Raw genomic sequence first — 14,771 nt, 5'->3', positions numbered from 1 at the left:
TGACCCCACAATAGCTTTGAAGAGCAAGCACTTGGTCAGGTACTCGAGCACAYGAGCCCAGTTCTGGACCACGTTTAAGGGTTTTCCTGAAAGTGTACGTCATCTCAAGATTGCTTCCAGCAACTATGAATAATTAAGCCAAAGTTGGACATGTGATTAAAGAATATGATTAAAGATCTGGCACTTCATTTATCAAACAGTAATTCACTCAGTGACTAAMTGCATGGACATGCTTGTTCTCTCGAGGCTTTCTTGTGAGCTTGTCCTGCCCATGGGAAGGATAAGTTACATTAGTAGAGGCTGCTATGTGGCATAAGAACAAGGTACAAACTGGTTTTGCTTTTCATACAGAAAGATGGGATGGAAAGGAAAATATCATCCCATTTTTCAGAAACTGTTCCTTTTGCATCAAAGCTACAAGTGAATGAGGGGCCAGTCTTTGCCTATTCTAAAAAACACCTGCTTCACAAATTTTTAGTGATATTATGGTTAATATAGGCGGAACTTTCACACAATATATGAGGCAGAGGGGGAGGACATTCTCCAGGCTTAACGTTCTCCTCACCCTTTCTCAGATAGAAGTGAAGTTCCTCACCACATGCAGCTACAGGAGCTCATCCAGCAGTCTTCAAGCCTTCAGCCTCTTTAGCAACATATTCATTTTTCTGCATTAATTCATTGTGTTCAAGGCATCTCAGAGATCTTGATAAGATCTGCCTGTTGCTACRTGCTGTACAGTATTGTGTTTTGCAGCAGTTAAAAATGTACATCCAACTTGTGTAGCTTATGGAGCATATATTACTGTTGCCCTAGGGCTGCAATAACCTTGCACTTTCTCACTGAACACATTTCAAAGATGGGGAATTTTTAACCTTAAGAAATAATCCATATTTTTCACCCCCAGTGAAGCAAGCCCTGAGGCTCTCTCAGGTGTCTAACCATATCAAAGACAGGTGTGCTGGCACAGCAAGGCCTAAGCACTTAATAATTAATAATAATTCACAACTTGCATTATGAAGCAAGAGCAGTTGTGAAGAATTATCCCCAAGTAGAASACCCACATCTGACAGACACAAAAAGTAAAAGAAGGGTCAGTGGAGAGAAGCTGTGCTTAATCCAAGGAGGAACCCAACAGTTGAAGAACTCAGCACTGCAACTTGGGTTGATGTGGTGCAGTCTTAGAAATCTGGTGCCAAGACCTGAAAGAGGATATAAATGACATCAAATCAAAAAGTATCTAACGAAAACCTGTTTGCTTTCACCCTTCTGTAGACATATGTGCATCTTTCAAAGTAAATTGAAGTTAAATATTTAAATTCCCTCTGGCAATCGAGTACGCCAAAAAACACCCTGTAATAAAATGCTGTCCATATTTTCACTTGAATGACAATACCTATAAAGACTTGAGCTACTCTGTTAAATGCCTCTTTGTGGCGTGCCACAAAGGCACACGCAAGCAATTTCATATTGTGGTGCTTAGAAAAATATCTAATAATAATGTAGTAGCTGCTGCCCTATGCTGCAGAGTAGGCTTTCTCTACATAAGCCAGAGTGARGCCACCCTAAGCCATACACAGGTAAGGTTTGTCAGAGAAAGTAAGAACCTCAAGTCTTTCTGCTGCTAGGTACCTCTAGCTAGGTTATAAGTCATAAAACTAAGAGTTTCTCCCAAGTAGCTCAAGTTTCCAGAGGGAGCCTAAATGCCAAGCAATGCTAGCAGCATTTGTCAGCTCTGGAAGTCTCTAAGCAAACTTGGCAGAAATTCATCTGCGAGGAGTCGTGAAGGATGGAGGCAGCCCTGGGAAACAGGTCCATGCATGAGAGAAGCCGGTGCCTGATTGAGASTCTGTGAAAGCAAACAAAGAAACAAAACCCAAACCAGTGGCAGGCAGCATCGGAAAGGCATTAATGTATCAAGGATGTCTCTGGGCACCACGTATGTTCCAGGTCACTGATAACAACACGAAGAGCAGACCCCTCAGGGGCCAAGAAACCAGCCTGCCTGGCCTTGATCAACACTCACGCTGGATTAAGAAACTACTGGGCACACACGTGTTGTTAACCATTAGCATCTGCTTTAAGAAACACACTGAGACCACAGGTAAAAGGATCCGTGTTATGCTTTCAAGGGGGAAAATGGACCAAGAAGTTATTAATGTTTTAAAATGCCATTAAAAACCCAGGGAAGTTTTTAAAAGCTAGCAATGGAGTGCGCTGTGTCCCGAGTCGCATGGTTTGATCTGCTGTAAAACGGTGCACTTGGAAATTTAAGGATTTGTTATGCAGAGAGGCCACAGGCTTAATTCCTCTGAAACCATCCTGAGCATGTCACGGATGTGCTCCCGATGCCGTTTGTTTCAGCAGCTTTGCTGGATGAGGAAAGGGATAYGGGCTCAGGGGATGCCCAGAGTGCAAGCAAAGCAGCAGGGCTAAAGCTGCAGCTCCGTGTGCCAGAGCTGCCAGTTTATTCACCCTGCGAGCGAGCCCGCTCTCTAATGTATATTTAAAACCACATACGTACGAGTGCACCTCATTCATCACTCAGCACTTCGTTCGCACTAGAAACAGCTATTCCGTGGTGCAACAAGTCTTAGTTGCAAGGTAACTTAGCCTAACTTAGCCTTAGCCTATGTGAATAGGACCCTAATCACATGTGATCCTAATCACACAGGATCAAGGTGAAATTCTAACCTCCAGCCCAGAAGCTGCCGGGCTCCTTCTGACACTTGCYGTTACCTTTCGCCCCCTTTTCAGCACCTTAGTTCTCTTATCTATGTGAGCGCAGTAAAAATCAGTGCCTTGAGCTCCCTATATATGAACTGCTATATCAAAGCTAGGTACGATATAGCGAGTTATTAAATAAAACTTAACAGCGCCTAACCCATTTCCAGGGAAGATTTCAGCTCACCTGGGAGTCTAAAGAAGCAATCCCAGATAAATCTGATCTCTTTTCTATTTCTGTAACATGATGTTTTCCACCCTGCACTTCCATTGTGAAACTTTCAAGTAAATCCTCCCCCGCTTTCTTCTTTCTTCCTAAAGTACAGTGCCAGTTGACTTTTAATGTTCAGAAAGCATTTCTCTCTCTTGGATTCTGTGTACTAAAATTTGGAGTGATAAGGGTTTCTTTCTCACCTCCAAGAATCTGTTTCTTTTGGGGGCTTGCATGGACGAGTGACTGAGAAGAATAATATACTCCAAAGTTGGAAAGAAAGGTATGGCTGTATTAAAAAAAATTGCATTTCGAAGTGGCACTGATAGTCCCAGTTCTCAATGGCAAGGCCGCTCATAGGAATTGCATGCTAGATTAGATAGAGCCTCAAATAAAAACATAAATTATGTTACATGATTTCATTTGAATCTCCGGGGAACACTGAGGTTTAGAGCCAAGAACGGTRTAAGTTTTTGCCACTGAGAAGTAGTGCCATTAATTGCAACCCACGCTATATTCACTCAAATAAATGAACCTCCCTGTAAATTGGCTTAGCACAAATATACCACGCTATATTTTCTCACACAATCCCAATACAGGATTACTGCAAGAACTTATTTCTCCTATTAGAAAACCTATAAAGAAATAGATGCTCGAATTCAATTTTGGAAGAGATATGCGTAATATGTTTTTGGTGAGATTACAGGGACTTTCTTTATCTTTCAGTGRGATTTTATTAACCTCATTCCATTACCATGCATCTTTCACACGAGTTGACTTGAAGCAGATGGAGATTCAAAGCTTTCACACTGCTTTGCAAACTCCAGGCTTGACTGAGTGATCATTCAAGGAAAACAGGTTTCACTTCTGCCTCTTTCCCTGTTGACCACCCCATCTACCTCAAAGGATTTTGCACAGAGGTCTTCTCCTGGGCTGGACATTCAGACAGCACTACATTGTATTAACACCCATTTTTGCTTAAAAACAGAACTATTGTAAACAGCAATTCCATCACTGTGTGTCCCATTTAGCATCTAATTACAAACATCTTGTACAATTAAATTGCTGAGTTAGCTTTTTGGTGTCATATAAGCATTTAGTATTTGTGGGAGGCTTCCTAAATCGGGTTACTCTCTAACCTAAAATAATCAGTTCTTKTCCTTTCGTTATTCCTTTCTAAGTATATTAAGCACTTGCATGAAAAATGGCAGGGTAGTAAGTCCAGTGCTGGATCATCATCTAACATCCCAATATACTACTATTTATATATGTATGTATATGTATGTATACTGAAATATTTCATAGTTTCACTGGCTCCAGTTTATGGAAATGACCATTCAAATTAGACTTTAAAGGCTTCAAGAACAATCTATGACAACGTAGTGGCTGAATCTCCTAACCTATTAATATGCAATTTTGAATCATTCTGTAATCTTTTAGCATCTTAAAATTATGATCTGCTTCATTTTTACCACCAAAACTGCCATTTTTGCTCTATACAAGATCTACTGCCACCAACACTGGATCATCGTGGTATATTTATGCAGACAGTTGATGCTGCACTATACATTGAATAAGTTACAGTCGCGGGGTCAGATTAAAGTACCATAGTTCCTGCTGAAATCGATACTCGGCGCTTTGCTCCCACCTTGCACAGAAGCATTGAATAGATACATGTGGAAAAAAAAAAATCAATTCTTATTTTTCAGAAGCATTACAGAAGGAAAGCCAAGGTATGTACAGTGCATTGTGGTGGATGCACACGGAGCCTCCTTTTCTATTGGAATACATATCTTGCACGGAAAGGCATGGAATGGGGAAGACGTTTAATTAAACCATCTTTATTCTAGTTTTTATGTGTAATGACTAGCTAATAACAGCATGCATGACTGCTGCAGCTGTATTTACACTGACATGCACTGCTTCTGCTGAATGTATGGGGAGTGAAAATTCCTGCATTTCCCAAAGCTCCGCTGAACAAATTAAAATTTTAATTAATATTCCTTTTCATTATTTTTCTTCCTCTGTTTCCCTCTGCCTGGGATTACGGACCTGGAAGTAAAATAATACAGTCCTCATTTTCGTGTGTGATACGAACTGCATGCTAAACAAAAATGGTAGGCACTGCAGGCTACAGCTGTGGAGCAGGAGTAGGAGTAAAAACAGTGCAAAGGGGTTGTCCTGCCTACAAAYACATGCACCCACATATGTTTGCACATAACCCATAAGTTAAGCAAAGATATTGGGTAAGATTAGAACAGAACCCAATCCTTCTTTAAAATTAAGAGTTATTTAAGCAAAAATGCAAGATTTCCTGATCAGTCTTAAGGACCTTCCTCCTCAGTTACCCACCAGTTCTAGAAATCATCTCTTCCAGAATGGTATGTTCAGTACATATATACATATATAAATATGTACTGAATATACGTATATATACATACGTATATATACGTATAAATGCTCCATGACAAAGGAAGAATTAAAGTTAATACGCAGCCAAATTTATCAATGCTATTTTTCTCTAGTGCCCCACAATAACTGCTGTATAATAGTTCTCTACAATGACTTAATCAAGGAATCAGGAAGAGAAACATAAGTCCCAGTTCTTTCTAGGATAAATATAATATAGCTGAAAATCTATATGCATACTCTGGCTTAGCTTGATATTTTTCCGATGATATTATGCTGGTAAAGAAAAAACAAAGAGCACAAAAGAAAAAAAAATACAAACTATCAAAAAGAAACCATCAGAAAACTACCCTGAATGATAAATTCATAGCTGGCACTTTTGAACACAGCATATTTCCATTTTAGCTTTGTGGGTCTGCTTTAATAATTTTCTTTCAAAAACTCCCCCAGTCAAAAGCTGTAGCGTTAACAGGAAAGTGACTGTCAGTGATAGAATGGATAGTTAGATCAGATTACTTCTGCAGGAAATGTTTTCTCTTCTGCAAGTACAATGTGTTTTGAAGCTATTTATTTAGCACTCTTAAGGGTTTGCTGGTATTTTCTTCTCACTTTGTGCTTTTATGAAAAATGTACTTCTCTTTTCTCTAGAATGTTGATTAACTGGGCATCTTAAAAGAAGTCATGCTTCAGAGGAGCATCGTGCTTATACAAAAAGGTCGGCCTTTAGTTCTTTATATTGAAAACTGGATTTGATTTTGCTGCATTTAAGTAGATCTGGGGTTTGTTTCTTCCTTTATTAAACACAATGCTGGAGTTTTCTTCAAAAGGCGACAAAGCTATCACAGTTTGTTAGACTGTCCCACTGATACCAACGCAGAGCCCGCTGTAGCCATGGTCTTCAAATGCTCTGTTGATCCAGCTGCCTACAGCAGGAACAATATGCAATGTCTTTTYAGAGATCTCGATGATATCTGAAATTCAGCACCCTGTGCTGTTTTCGTAGCCGCTCTGCACAGTCGCAGCAATCAAAAGATTTCTGTGGTCTGTTGCTCTTCCCATGATATTTAAGTTAAGGATTGTCATTAAGCTGCAACAATGTATCCGGTGGGGGAAGATATAAAATATTGATGAAATAAGGACCGCATCAAAGGTTTATCTCTGCCTTTGAGTCATACTAGGCAAGTGGAAGACATTTTATAAAAACTGGAATTTGTGTTGCTTGATACTAGCTCACCAAATTGTGAATCCCTGACCTATTCTAAGTCTTTTATCATCTTTAAACTGAAGAGACCAGAATATCATGAATCAATCTCCTTAACTCAAAGGAACAATGTTCACTGGTATACAGATCAATACTCCTTTCATTACCCAACTTGCTGGTCTTAAAGGCTATTAGCCAAGAACTCAAGTTCTGCCCCACTACAGCATCCCAATTAAGTGATGCCAAGTGCTGTTGTCTGGAGAACTGCTCACTGAGAGTGGCTGGAATCCAAAATCRAAAGAGATGCTGGTGAGGACACAACACTTGATCAGACGCAAGCAGAATGGATAACATTAAAGCAGTTTGAGACTGCCTTTTTGTAGCATTTGTACCACAGACTCCTTATACCCATTAAGTCCTGGTTCACCAAAGCTCCACTTTGTGCTACTGCTACAGCTTCTGCCTCCTAGAGAAGATCTGATTATAATTACCCTATGACATGTTTAATTTCTAGTAAGTGGGCCATTAAACATAATGGCGTTTCCCATCAATGAGTGTTTTCTTCCTCTTCCTTGGGGGAAAACATCACTGCACAGGGAAGTCTCCTCCACCACTGCAGGAGCAACCTCAGATCTTGCAAATTTATGCTTTTTGTGAGCAGAACTCCTGGCAGGGTCAAGAAAAGATCTGCTAAAGTTTAAGGGCCTGGAGAAGTGACATGATTTTTAAAAAATACTTTTGAGCAACCAACAACCCCCTTTGAAATGGGATAGGTCTATGTTCACCAACTAGGGGTGGAGGAGGAGGAGGATATAAGCTATTGCTGGCTGAAATCCTCTCCGCACTGTTTAATATTTACTTCTAAATATGTTCACTTCTTGCTTGGCTTTGTCCAGCTTCTCCCACAAACTTAAGCCGCAGCAAAAAATAAATTAATAAAGTGGATTTTTACATCTCGTATGCCACCTAGTGGCAAAAAAAAAGGCCAGAAGACTTTCTCAGAGCCTTCTGGAATTTTATCAGATTATTATACTCTGAAAAGGAAACGTTTGCGGGGCCCAAGAGACGCATTAGCCATTTTCTTACCTATTGACCCTAAAAAGAAAAGATCCCACAGCATCTACCCCTGCCCGACCTCCCCCAAAGCCCAGCGAGTGCCTTTCTCCTGGTGCCCCAAGGATGAGTTTCTTTCCAGGGTTTAGTTATGGTTTATTAGGAATTAGCATTAGGAATAGCCCCAAATTGGGCATTTTTTTCACCCAAATGGTGAAAACTTTATTTGCCTGAAGAATGTATGAAAAAAACCAACTGTTGTGTTATTTGGGCAAGTCAAAAGAGCTGGAGGGTGAAAAAAGGCTGTTTTYGTCCTGTTTACGTGCGCCCTGCTCCCTCACCACCGCCCCATCCCCGCTCCGCACGGCGCCATGTTCTCAGCAGCCATCTTGTCCCTGGCGCCATGTTGTCCCTGGTGCAGGCAGTGTCTCTTTCACCATCGGCCCTGTTTTCACCACCACCATCTCGCCGACACAAACACCCTGCTCGTGGATCACCCCCCTTGCTTCTCRGAGGCCCTGATGTGGTGGAACGGCTGCTTAATGCAACTAAAAKATGGAAAATGGCTGAATGGGGCCTTACCTCAGGCAAGGCAAGGCGAGTGCCGCTGCCGACATAGCTGGCCTTCCTCAGGACCTGCCATTCCTGAAATTCCAGCAGAAATGAAGGCCAGTGCACCATTCCTGGCACAAAATGAAGCTGTGAAGCTGAGGGGAGTCATTATCCTGGCAAAGATAGCAGAAGGGCCATGGAAAAGGCATCTTGGGGGGAGTTAGGGTACAGAAACGGGCAGAGAGCACTGCAAGACCTGCAGAGTAATTGATAAGGAGTAATTGATTACGTGTCTGCACCTTAATCAGGGTTTTCCACCCTCCAGAGAGCAGCTATTTTGTCTGATTTATTTATTTTTCTAAGAACTACTACTGCTCCGTATCATTACATTTCTATGGTCTCCTTTAAGGGACATAATGTTTGGTAGGGCAGGAGGGAATTAAAATAGATTAAGAAGATGTGATCCTATGTGAAAATTCCCAGGTCAGTCACTCAGCCAAACCACACTGTCCCTTCTCCTGCAAGTTTTCCTGCAAGTTTAAGTCTACGTGGAGCGCTGCAAAATTAACTCTACAAGGTGCTTTCTTTATCACTAGCAGCCATTTCATTGCTTACAATTTTAATTGTTTTACCATTTTGCCATTTATTTGAGTAAATATGATGTAGTCACTTTTTTTAAAAGAAGTTGACAAATTCTTGAGTCTTTTAGCCACTTCACTTTTCATTTTCTTCACAATACCTGGTCCTTCTGAAATCCTCAAAWTTTTGGTGAAGAATTTCACTTTGTCACTTGACACCTCAGTCTTTCAAAGAACTTTACTAATCATCTCTAATGACTCATAGCTTATTATATTACTTGTTACCCAACTGGCTTTAAGCAGACAATTAACTGGCAGTAAACCTTACCCYGATTAAAAATATTATATATCTGCTATGAGAGATAAATGCTGATCACACAATTTTGCGGGTTTTTCTTTAAAATTGTCGCCCTGTGAGAGCTCACCATTATCTGAGGCAACTTACTTTTTTTTCTTTAATAATAGCATAGTAAGGGTACTATTTGGACAAGCTAACTAAAGAATATTCAGTGCATATTGTGTGCTTCAAAGGAGAAAGTCTTCAAAACTGTCAAATTAATAATACTGTGGTGGCTACCAGAATACCAGACAGCCCCCAAAGCACTTAGTGTTTAAGTCAACCACAAGCATAACTTGTAAAGAAAATGTTTCCTCGACATTAAAAGCAAAGGATGCTTGCAAACAGAAAGCTATAAAAGGAAACATTACCAACTCTTTTTCAACTACCTTCTCTATCTTTTAAACAAACAAAAAGTAAATACTGAACAGGAAGACCATGCAAGAATACAATGATAAATACCATGCTCCTAATATTCAGTTCCAAGTGTACTGTGCCATGGTGAACCTTTAATTATATGCAATTCAAGCAATTGATTGCATTGAAGAAATCCACCTTGATAAGATTAAAATAGCCTTCTAGAAGTCAGAAATAAATGCCAATATACATTTAATTCACTGCTTTCTTCCTGTTGGGTAGTATAACAGTCTTGGTCCTCCTGACACCTTCCCTTCTAATTGCTGTCTTCAACTACCTCATGAAAAAGAAGAAAGAAAAGAAAAGGAAAGAGGCCAGACTCTGTAAACAATGAAAGGACAAGTTGCAATGGGCATAAATTACTCCAAGAAGTGTTCTGACTAGCTATAAAAAAACAAAAAAACAAAAAAACAAAAAAACCTTCTTAAGCAAGAAACAGGAGTCCAGAGAGTTGTGAAGTCTCCAATCTGAAAGAAATTCTGAACTTGAGTGACCAAGGCCCTGAGCAATATGATCCAGTCTTGAAGTTAGATTTAACTTTGCAGGTGACTTTGATCTGAGCACAGATTTGAGCAGATGAGCTCCAGAAGTCCCTTACAACAGAAATCATTCTATGAATCTAAGAGGGGTGAAGAGTGTAATGGCATGAAGACTGGACTGATTGTTGGATTTTCCTTTTTTTTTTTTCTGCTATAATTAGTATAATTGGTTGTTTATCAGAAGAAGATAAAGTCCATACTCCAACCCATGTTCTCCCAAGTTTATATTTTGACTCTCAGTTTATATTCCTGACTCTCAGGAAGGGGAACACTTTCTAGTCAAAGATTACCAGACTCACTACAACCTTTACACAAAAGCAGTATATCAAGATGTAAACTGTGCCTGTGCCAAGTAAATGTTAATGAGTAGTATCTGGAAAGGTTAAATATAAATACACATAATTACAGCTTGCTAGTGACAAGAAATTATTAGTTTCTTTCTTTTTAGGAGGCACTGCTCCAAAATACTAAACTGAAATAAAAGTATATATCTAATCCTGCAATCATAATGGGACTTGGAGAGCTACAATTATATCAATCAGTCAGAAATAAGTTGAATACATATCACTGCTAATGTCCTTCATCAGTTCTATATTCGCCCCTTCCACATAAATGCATATAGATTAGTCAGAAAACAATTCTGAAAACTAGAATTCAAAAATTGCATTGGGAAATCATTTCATTTATATTTTAAGAATACAAACTCACAATTGTAGAAAGGAGAAAGGGGAAGAAAAACTACAAATCAAGCACAAAGAATAAATCTCTGTTTTCATTCATAGGCGGGACAGAAAAATGGGTTTGCAATTATTTAAATGCGCTGTATTGCATTTGATTGGAGGGTAAAATTCATTTCTTCCCCGGAGGGAAAAAACTAATATACCACTAACTGCACTAAAAACAGGGCCATTCCAAGCTGACATTTGCAATTAAAAAACGGAAAATATTTAATGAAAGCTTTCGAATAGTTTGCAATAGCAGAATTGCTTTTAGAAAATTTCCCTTTTAATATAATTGGTGCAACCTACCAATCCACAGTTTTCGTAGCAGATTGAAGTGAATGCTGCTGTACTTTGAAARGAGGAGCAGTCTGCCACAGTAACGTTTAAATATCCTCTAGCCTGACAGTTAATTGAAGGAATTAACCTTCTGTCCTGCCAACCCGGTCTGTACTTAGCCAGCTACTGACCTCTACTGGTATCCCCAAGCAGAGCCAAGCCACCTGTGCCAGTTTAAAATTAAAGTTTTCTTTACAACCTCTTAAACAGTTCTGAAAAAAATGAAAAGCATAATACTTTAATACTTCCAAAGACATCTGTTTTCCCCTAAAGATTTGGAAACGCCTGAGCTATCTGTGATTCTGCCCGGTGTAGCTGCAATGCTTTGGGGATGGTGAGAATGTAGCTCGTGTAGCTACAGGTATCTCACGTAGCCAATGTAGCCACCTGAGATGGGAATGGAAATAAGAATGATGAAGGATGTATTATTAAGAAGGTGGACTTTGTGAGGAATCGGTTAAATAGTCCTTTATAAAAGTATTAAAAAGTTTTGCTGTGGTATTATATACCATACTATGWACTCCTTGGCAAATTACTATATTATAATAAAACAACAAAAATTAACATGAAGTAACTAGAAAATTTTGAATCCCTCAATCTCATTTTACATCTAAAATATCGGGAATTTGTTTTGTCTGGAGAGGAGAGGGTATTTTTGCTCACCTGACCCCTGGGAGGGATTAGCTGGCCTGGATGTAACAGGAATGAGATGGGTGGGAGCAGCACCGTATCCAGAGCCACAGCTTGTGCCCAGCTGCATGGAGACAACAGCAGCCCAAAATCCACTTGCAAGCTTCTTTGTCCTCCCATTCCCTTCCATCCTCTGTGTCCACAGCCAATTATCACATAAAAACAGGTGATAGATCTCTAAAAAGAAAACCTTGCGATTTGCACTTGCAGTGCACTGCTGTGATTGCCAATCTCGACAGTTTAAGTGGAAAAATAAGAATAATATCAGCTCTAGKCCTATAAGACTACCATTTTTTACAGCAGCCTTCTCCAGAGAACCTACAGACCAACAGCCTGAAGATCATTTTAGCAAGGATTTTTTTCTCATTTTTTTCTTGCTATTAAAAAGGTGAAAATTCTTACCAAAGCATATGCTTCTTCTGCATGTATAGGTTCACAAGGGATATAAGATAATTTTGCACAAAATAAGATTGGAGGTAYTTGGGGCACACTGGCTTACCCAGATGTTTTATTGCATTAATTCTTTTCTATTTACTTGTTTTGCAAATGAGGGGATATATAATTAATTCATTTCTATAATCTACTATTTCTACATTTATTTCCTCAGAGCAATCCCATCAACATCACCTGGTCACATAAGTGTTAGACAAGAATGGAGCACACAAAGCAGGGGAAAAGCCAAGCACAATTTGTTTAAAATTTGAGTAAATCTAAGTGAGGGATGAAAAAATGAATGCAGTTGGCAACCTCTGATAATCAGAATATGAGCTGTTTGGTGAGAAATATGAAAACAACTGAAATGAATTCTACTATTTCTTTTTTCTGTAGGTGGTAGCAAAGCTGTGAAGCCCYAGTGCAAATTCCAGTATTCCGTCCTTTCCCCCCACACCTCCCTCCTTCTTCATCCTTCCTCTATTTTGGTACCGCAATAAATCTTTGCCAACCGCATTTGCTTAACTAGGTGTGTTCTGACTAACTACCTAACGGTTTTAAGAGGTAAGTATCATTAATTTTGATTATAGGGCCTTAAAGCATGAGCTGACTCGCACTTTAATTCCCATCGCTTTGCCTGAGCGAAGAACAGTGGTCGTGGTACCTGCGGGCACTGGCTGTGGCTGCTGCACCTTGGAGCTCCTGTCGCTTTTCCCTGCCCCACGAGCATCCCATGGCTTGGCTTTGCCCTCAGCATCGGTGTCCTGGGGCAGCTAACACTAATTTTTGGGTGTTCCAGCAAGTGCCTTGACAAGGGTTGGTGTTTCCAGGCTGCAGGAGACCATATGTATCCCTTGTGTCCAAGCCCAACGAAATTCCTACCCAAGGACTTCTCTGCGAGCTCCTGGTTTCTTTCAGTTCTGAAGGTCCTGAATAAATAGTTATGGGGAGACTGTTAAAAATGCTCCGTGCACTTCACAAAGGAAAGATCACACCYGGTGATCTGGGAGGATAGATGATCCACATTATTAATGCGAGAAAATGCTAGCAAAGCAATACATTAAAGCAGCAGAGGTTGGAATAATGACAGCTTGGTAGGGAAGGGAGATACCAGATACTACACACTCAATTAAATGCAATAAAACAACCAGAATTTTAAGAAGAATGCCAGGCTGACAGTAAAAGACCGTTTCTGTTTTGACCTTTCAGTAGAAGGAACGTGTTTATACTAAAATGAACCTGCATTTTGAGTAGAGCTGGGCAAGAAATAGGTTTCTCGTGCTGATGTTTGGGACACCAGATGCTTTTACCCCAAGAAAAAGGATTAAAAATAAAAATACATTGATTATAATAAATGGTAATCAATAAACAGACTTATACCAAATCTGCTGAATTATCTTCTTTTGTTATTTTAAACATACCGTGATTGAGCACTGACCTTTTTGCTGTGCATCTTAATTAATATACAGTAATTAAATTGTGAAAAATATGCTTCTGAGAAAACTGCAGTTTTCATTTAACACATATCCAAAGAAATTAAGATAATTTTGAATTGTTTTTCAATATTTCTTTTTTTCTTCACTTGAACATTTGTAAAACTGACCTTTACCTCTAGTTTTTATGAACTGACATTTTTTTTCAATGAAATAAAACCTTGGTCTTAAAAACCAACTTCTATTTTCCTCCAGAACCCAGAGGAAAAGAACAGAAATACTCAAGTTAAAAAAGCAACACCCAGTTTTCCACAAACCCAGGATTTACTCCACCAAATAACATTATGACCATTGCTTACATGCCCAAATGCGCCAACCTTGTTCACATAAGCATTTATTACCCGAGCAACTGGGAACAGAGCGATGACTCATATCAATAAGAATCACATTTTAAATAGCCTAAAACCAGAGCATTTCAAGCCTATTCTCCTTTTTGTGAAGCGCAGGCTGCATGTCTCATTTTTTAAGCACCATCAGGACTGCAGCCAGTTCTGACACTGCTGGGTTCCCTTCCCAGCAGTGTGTGAAGCCGCCCCACAAGCGTGGCATTTGGGAAGGACATTTTGCAGCAAAGCCCCTTCACTTCTTCTGTCTGTTTACACCTTCTGAGTGGGAAACACGCTTTTCCTGTGAAAGTCCCCCAGGAGGGCTGTTCTCCCCTGCTTCTTCTTTCTTTCTTCCTTTCTTCCTTTCCTCCGAGGTCAAGTATATCCAAAGGAACGGCCGCAATGTGGACCTCTGTGGACCACAAGCTCAGTTTGTACCTTTGCACATCTGCTCTGCATTTTCCTGCTAGATGAGGACAACCCGTCCTTGATGTTCATGCCAGGGCAACCCTGGAGCTTCACCCTTCAGCAAGAGCTGGAAGGTGTTGAGAGGGCTCCTGACACCCACACAAAAGCTAGATGTGATCTATCTCCAATGCTCCATGTCCTTCCAATCTATGATCTGAAGCCCAGCACCTGGTAAAGACTTCATTGTACTCTCAATATGCACCATTTTCATGGTAATTTATGAGTCAATGATAATTTATGAGTTAAGCAACTTACACTATTTATGTAACTTTTACCATTGTGATTT

General features: G+C 39.9%; 1 long non-coding RNA gene across 3 annotated transcripts; it reads right to left on the bottom strand.

Moving 5' to 3' along the window:
- Positions 1 to 1,121: 1,121 nt before the first annotated feature.
- LOC112952468 lies at positions 1,122 to 11,093 on the bottom strand. Of its 3 annotated transcripts, none has more exons than XR_003250384.1 (3): positions 11,047 to 11,093; positions 8,178 to 8,320; positions 1,122 to 1,199 (listed from the first exon to the last, which is right to left on the bottom strand). It is a non-coding gene; the product is annotated as an uncharacterized LOC112952468 (long non-coding RNA). The 3 variants fall into 3 exon arrangements; XR_003250382.1 differs by lacking the exon at positions 1,122 to 1,199 and adding an exon at positions 7,107 to 7,208; XR_003250383.1 differs by lacking the exon at positions 1,122 to 1,199 and adding an exon at positions 7,205 to 7,229.
- Between the last annotated feature and the right edge of the window lie 3,678 nt (positions 11,094 to 14,771).

This window comes from Nothoprocta perdicaria, unplaced genomic scaffold, assembly GCF_003342845.1.
Source record: "Nothoprocta perdicaria isolate Ctin4 unplaced genomic scaffold, notPer1 scaffold_4, whole genome shotgun sequence".
NCBI lineage: Eukaryota > Metazoa > Chordata > Aves > Tinamiformes > Tinamidae > Nothoprocta > Nothoprocta perdicaria.
The sequence above is the reverse complement of the archived record's forward strand: the minus strand, read 5'-3'. Positions and strand labels throughout refer to the sequence as shown.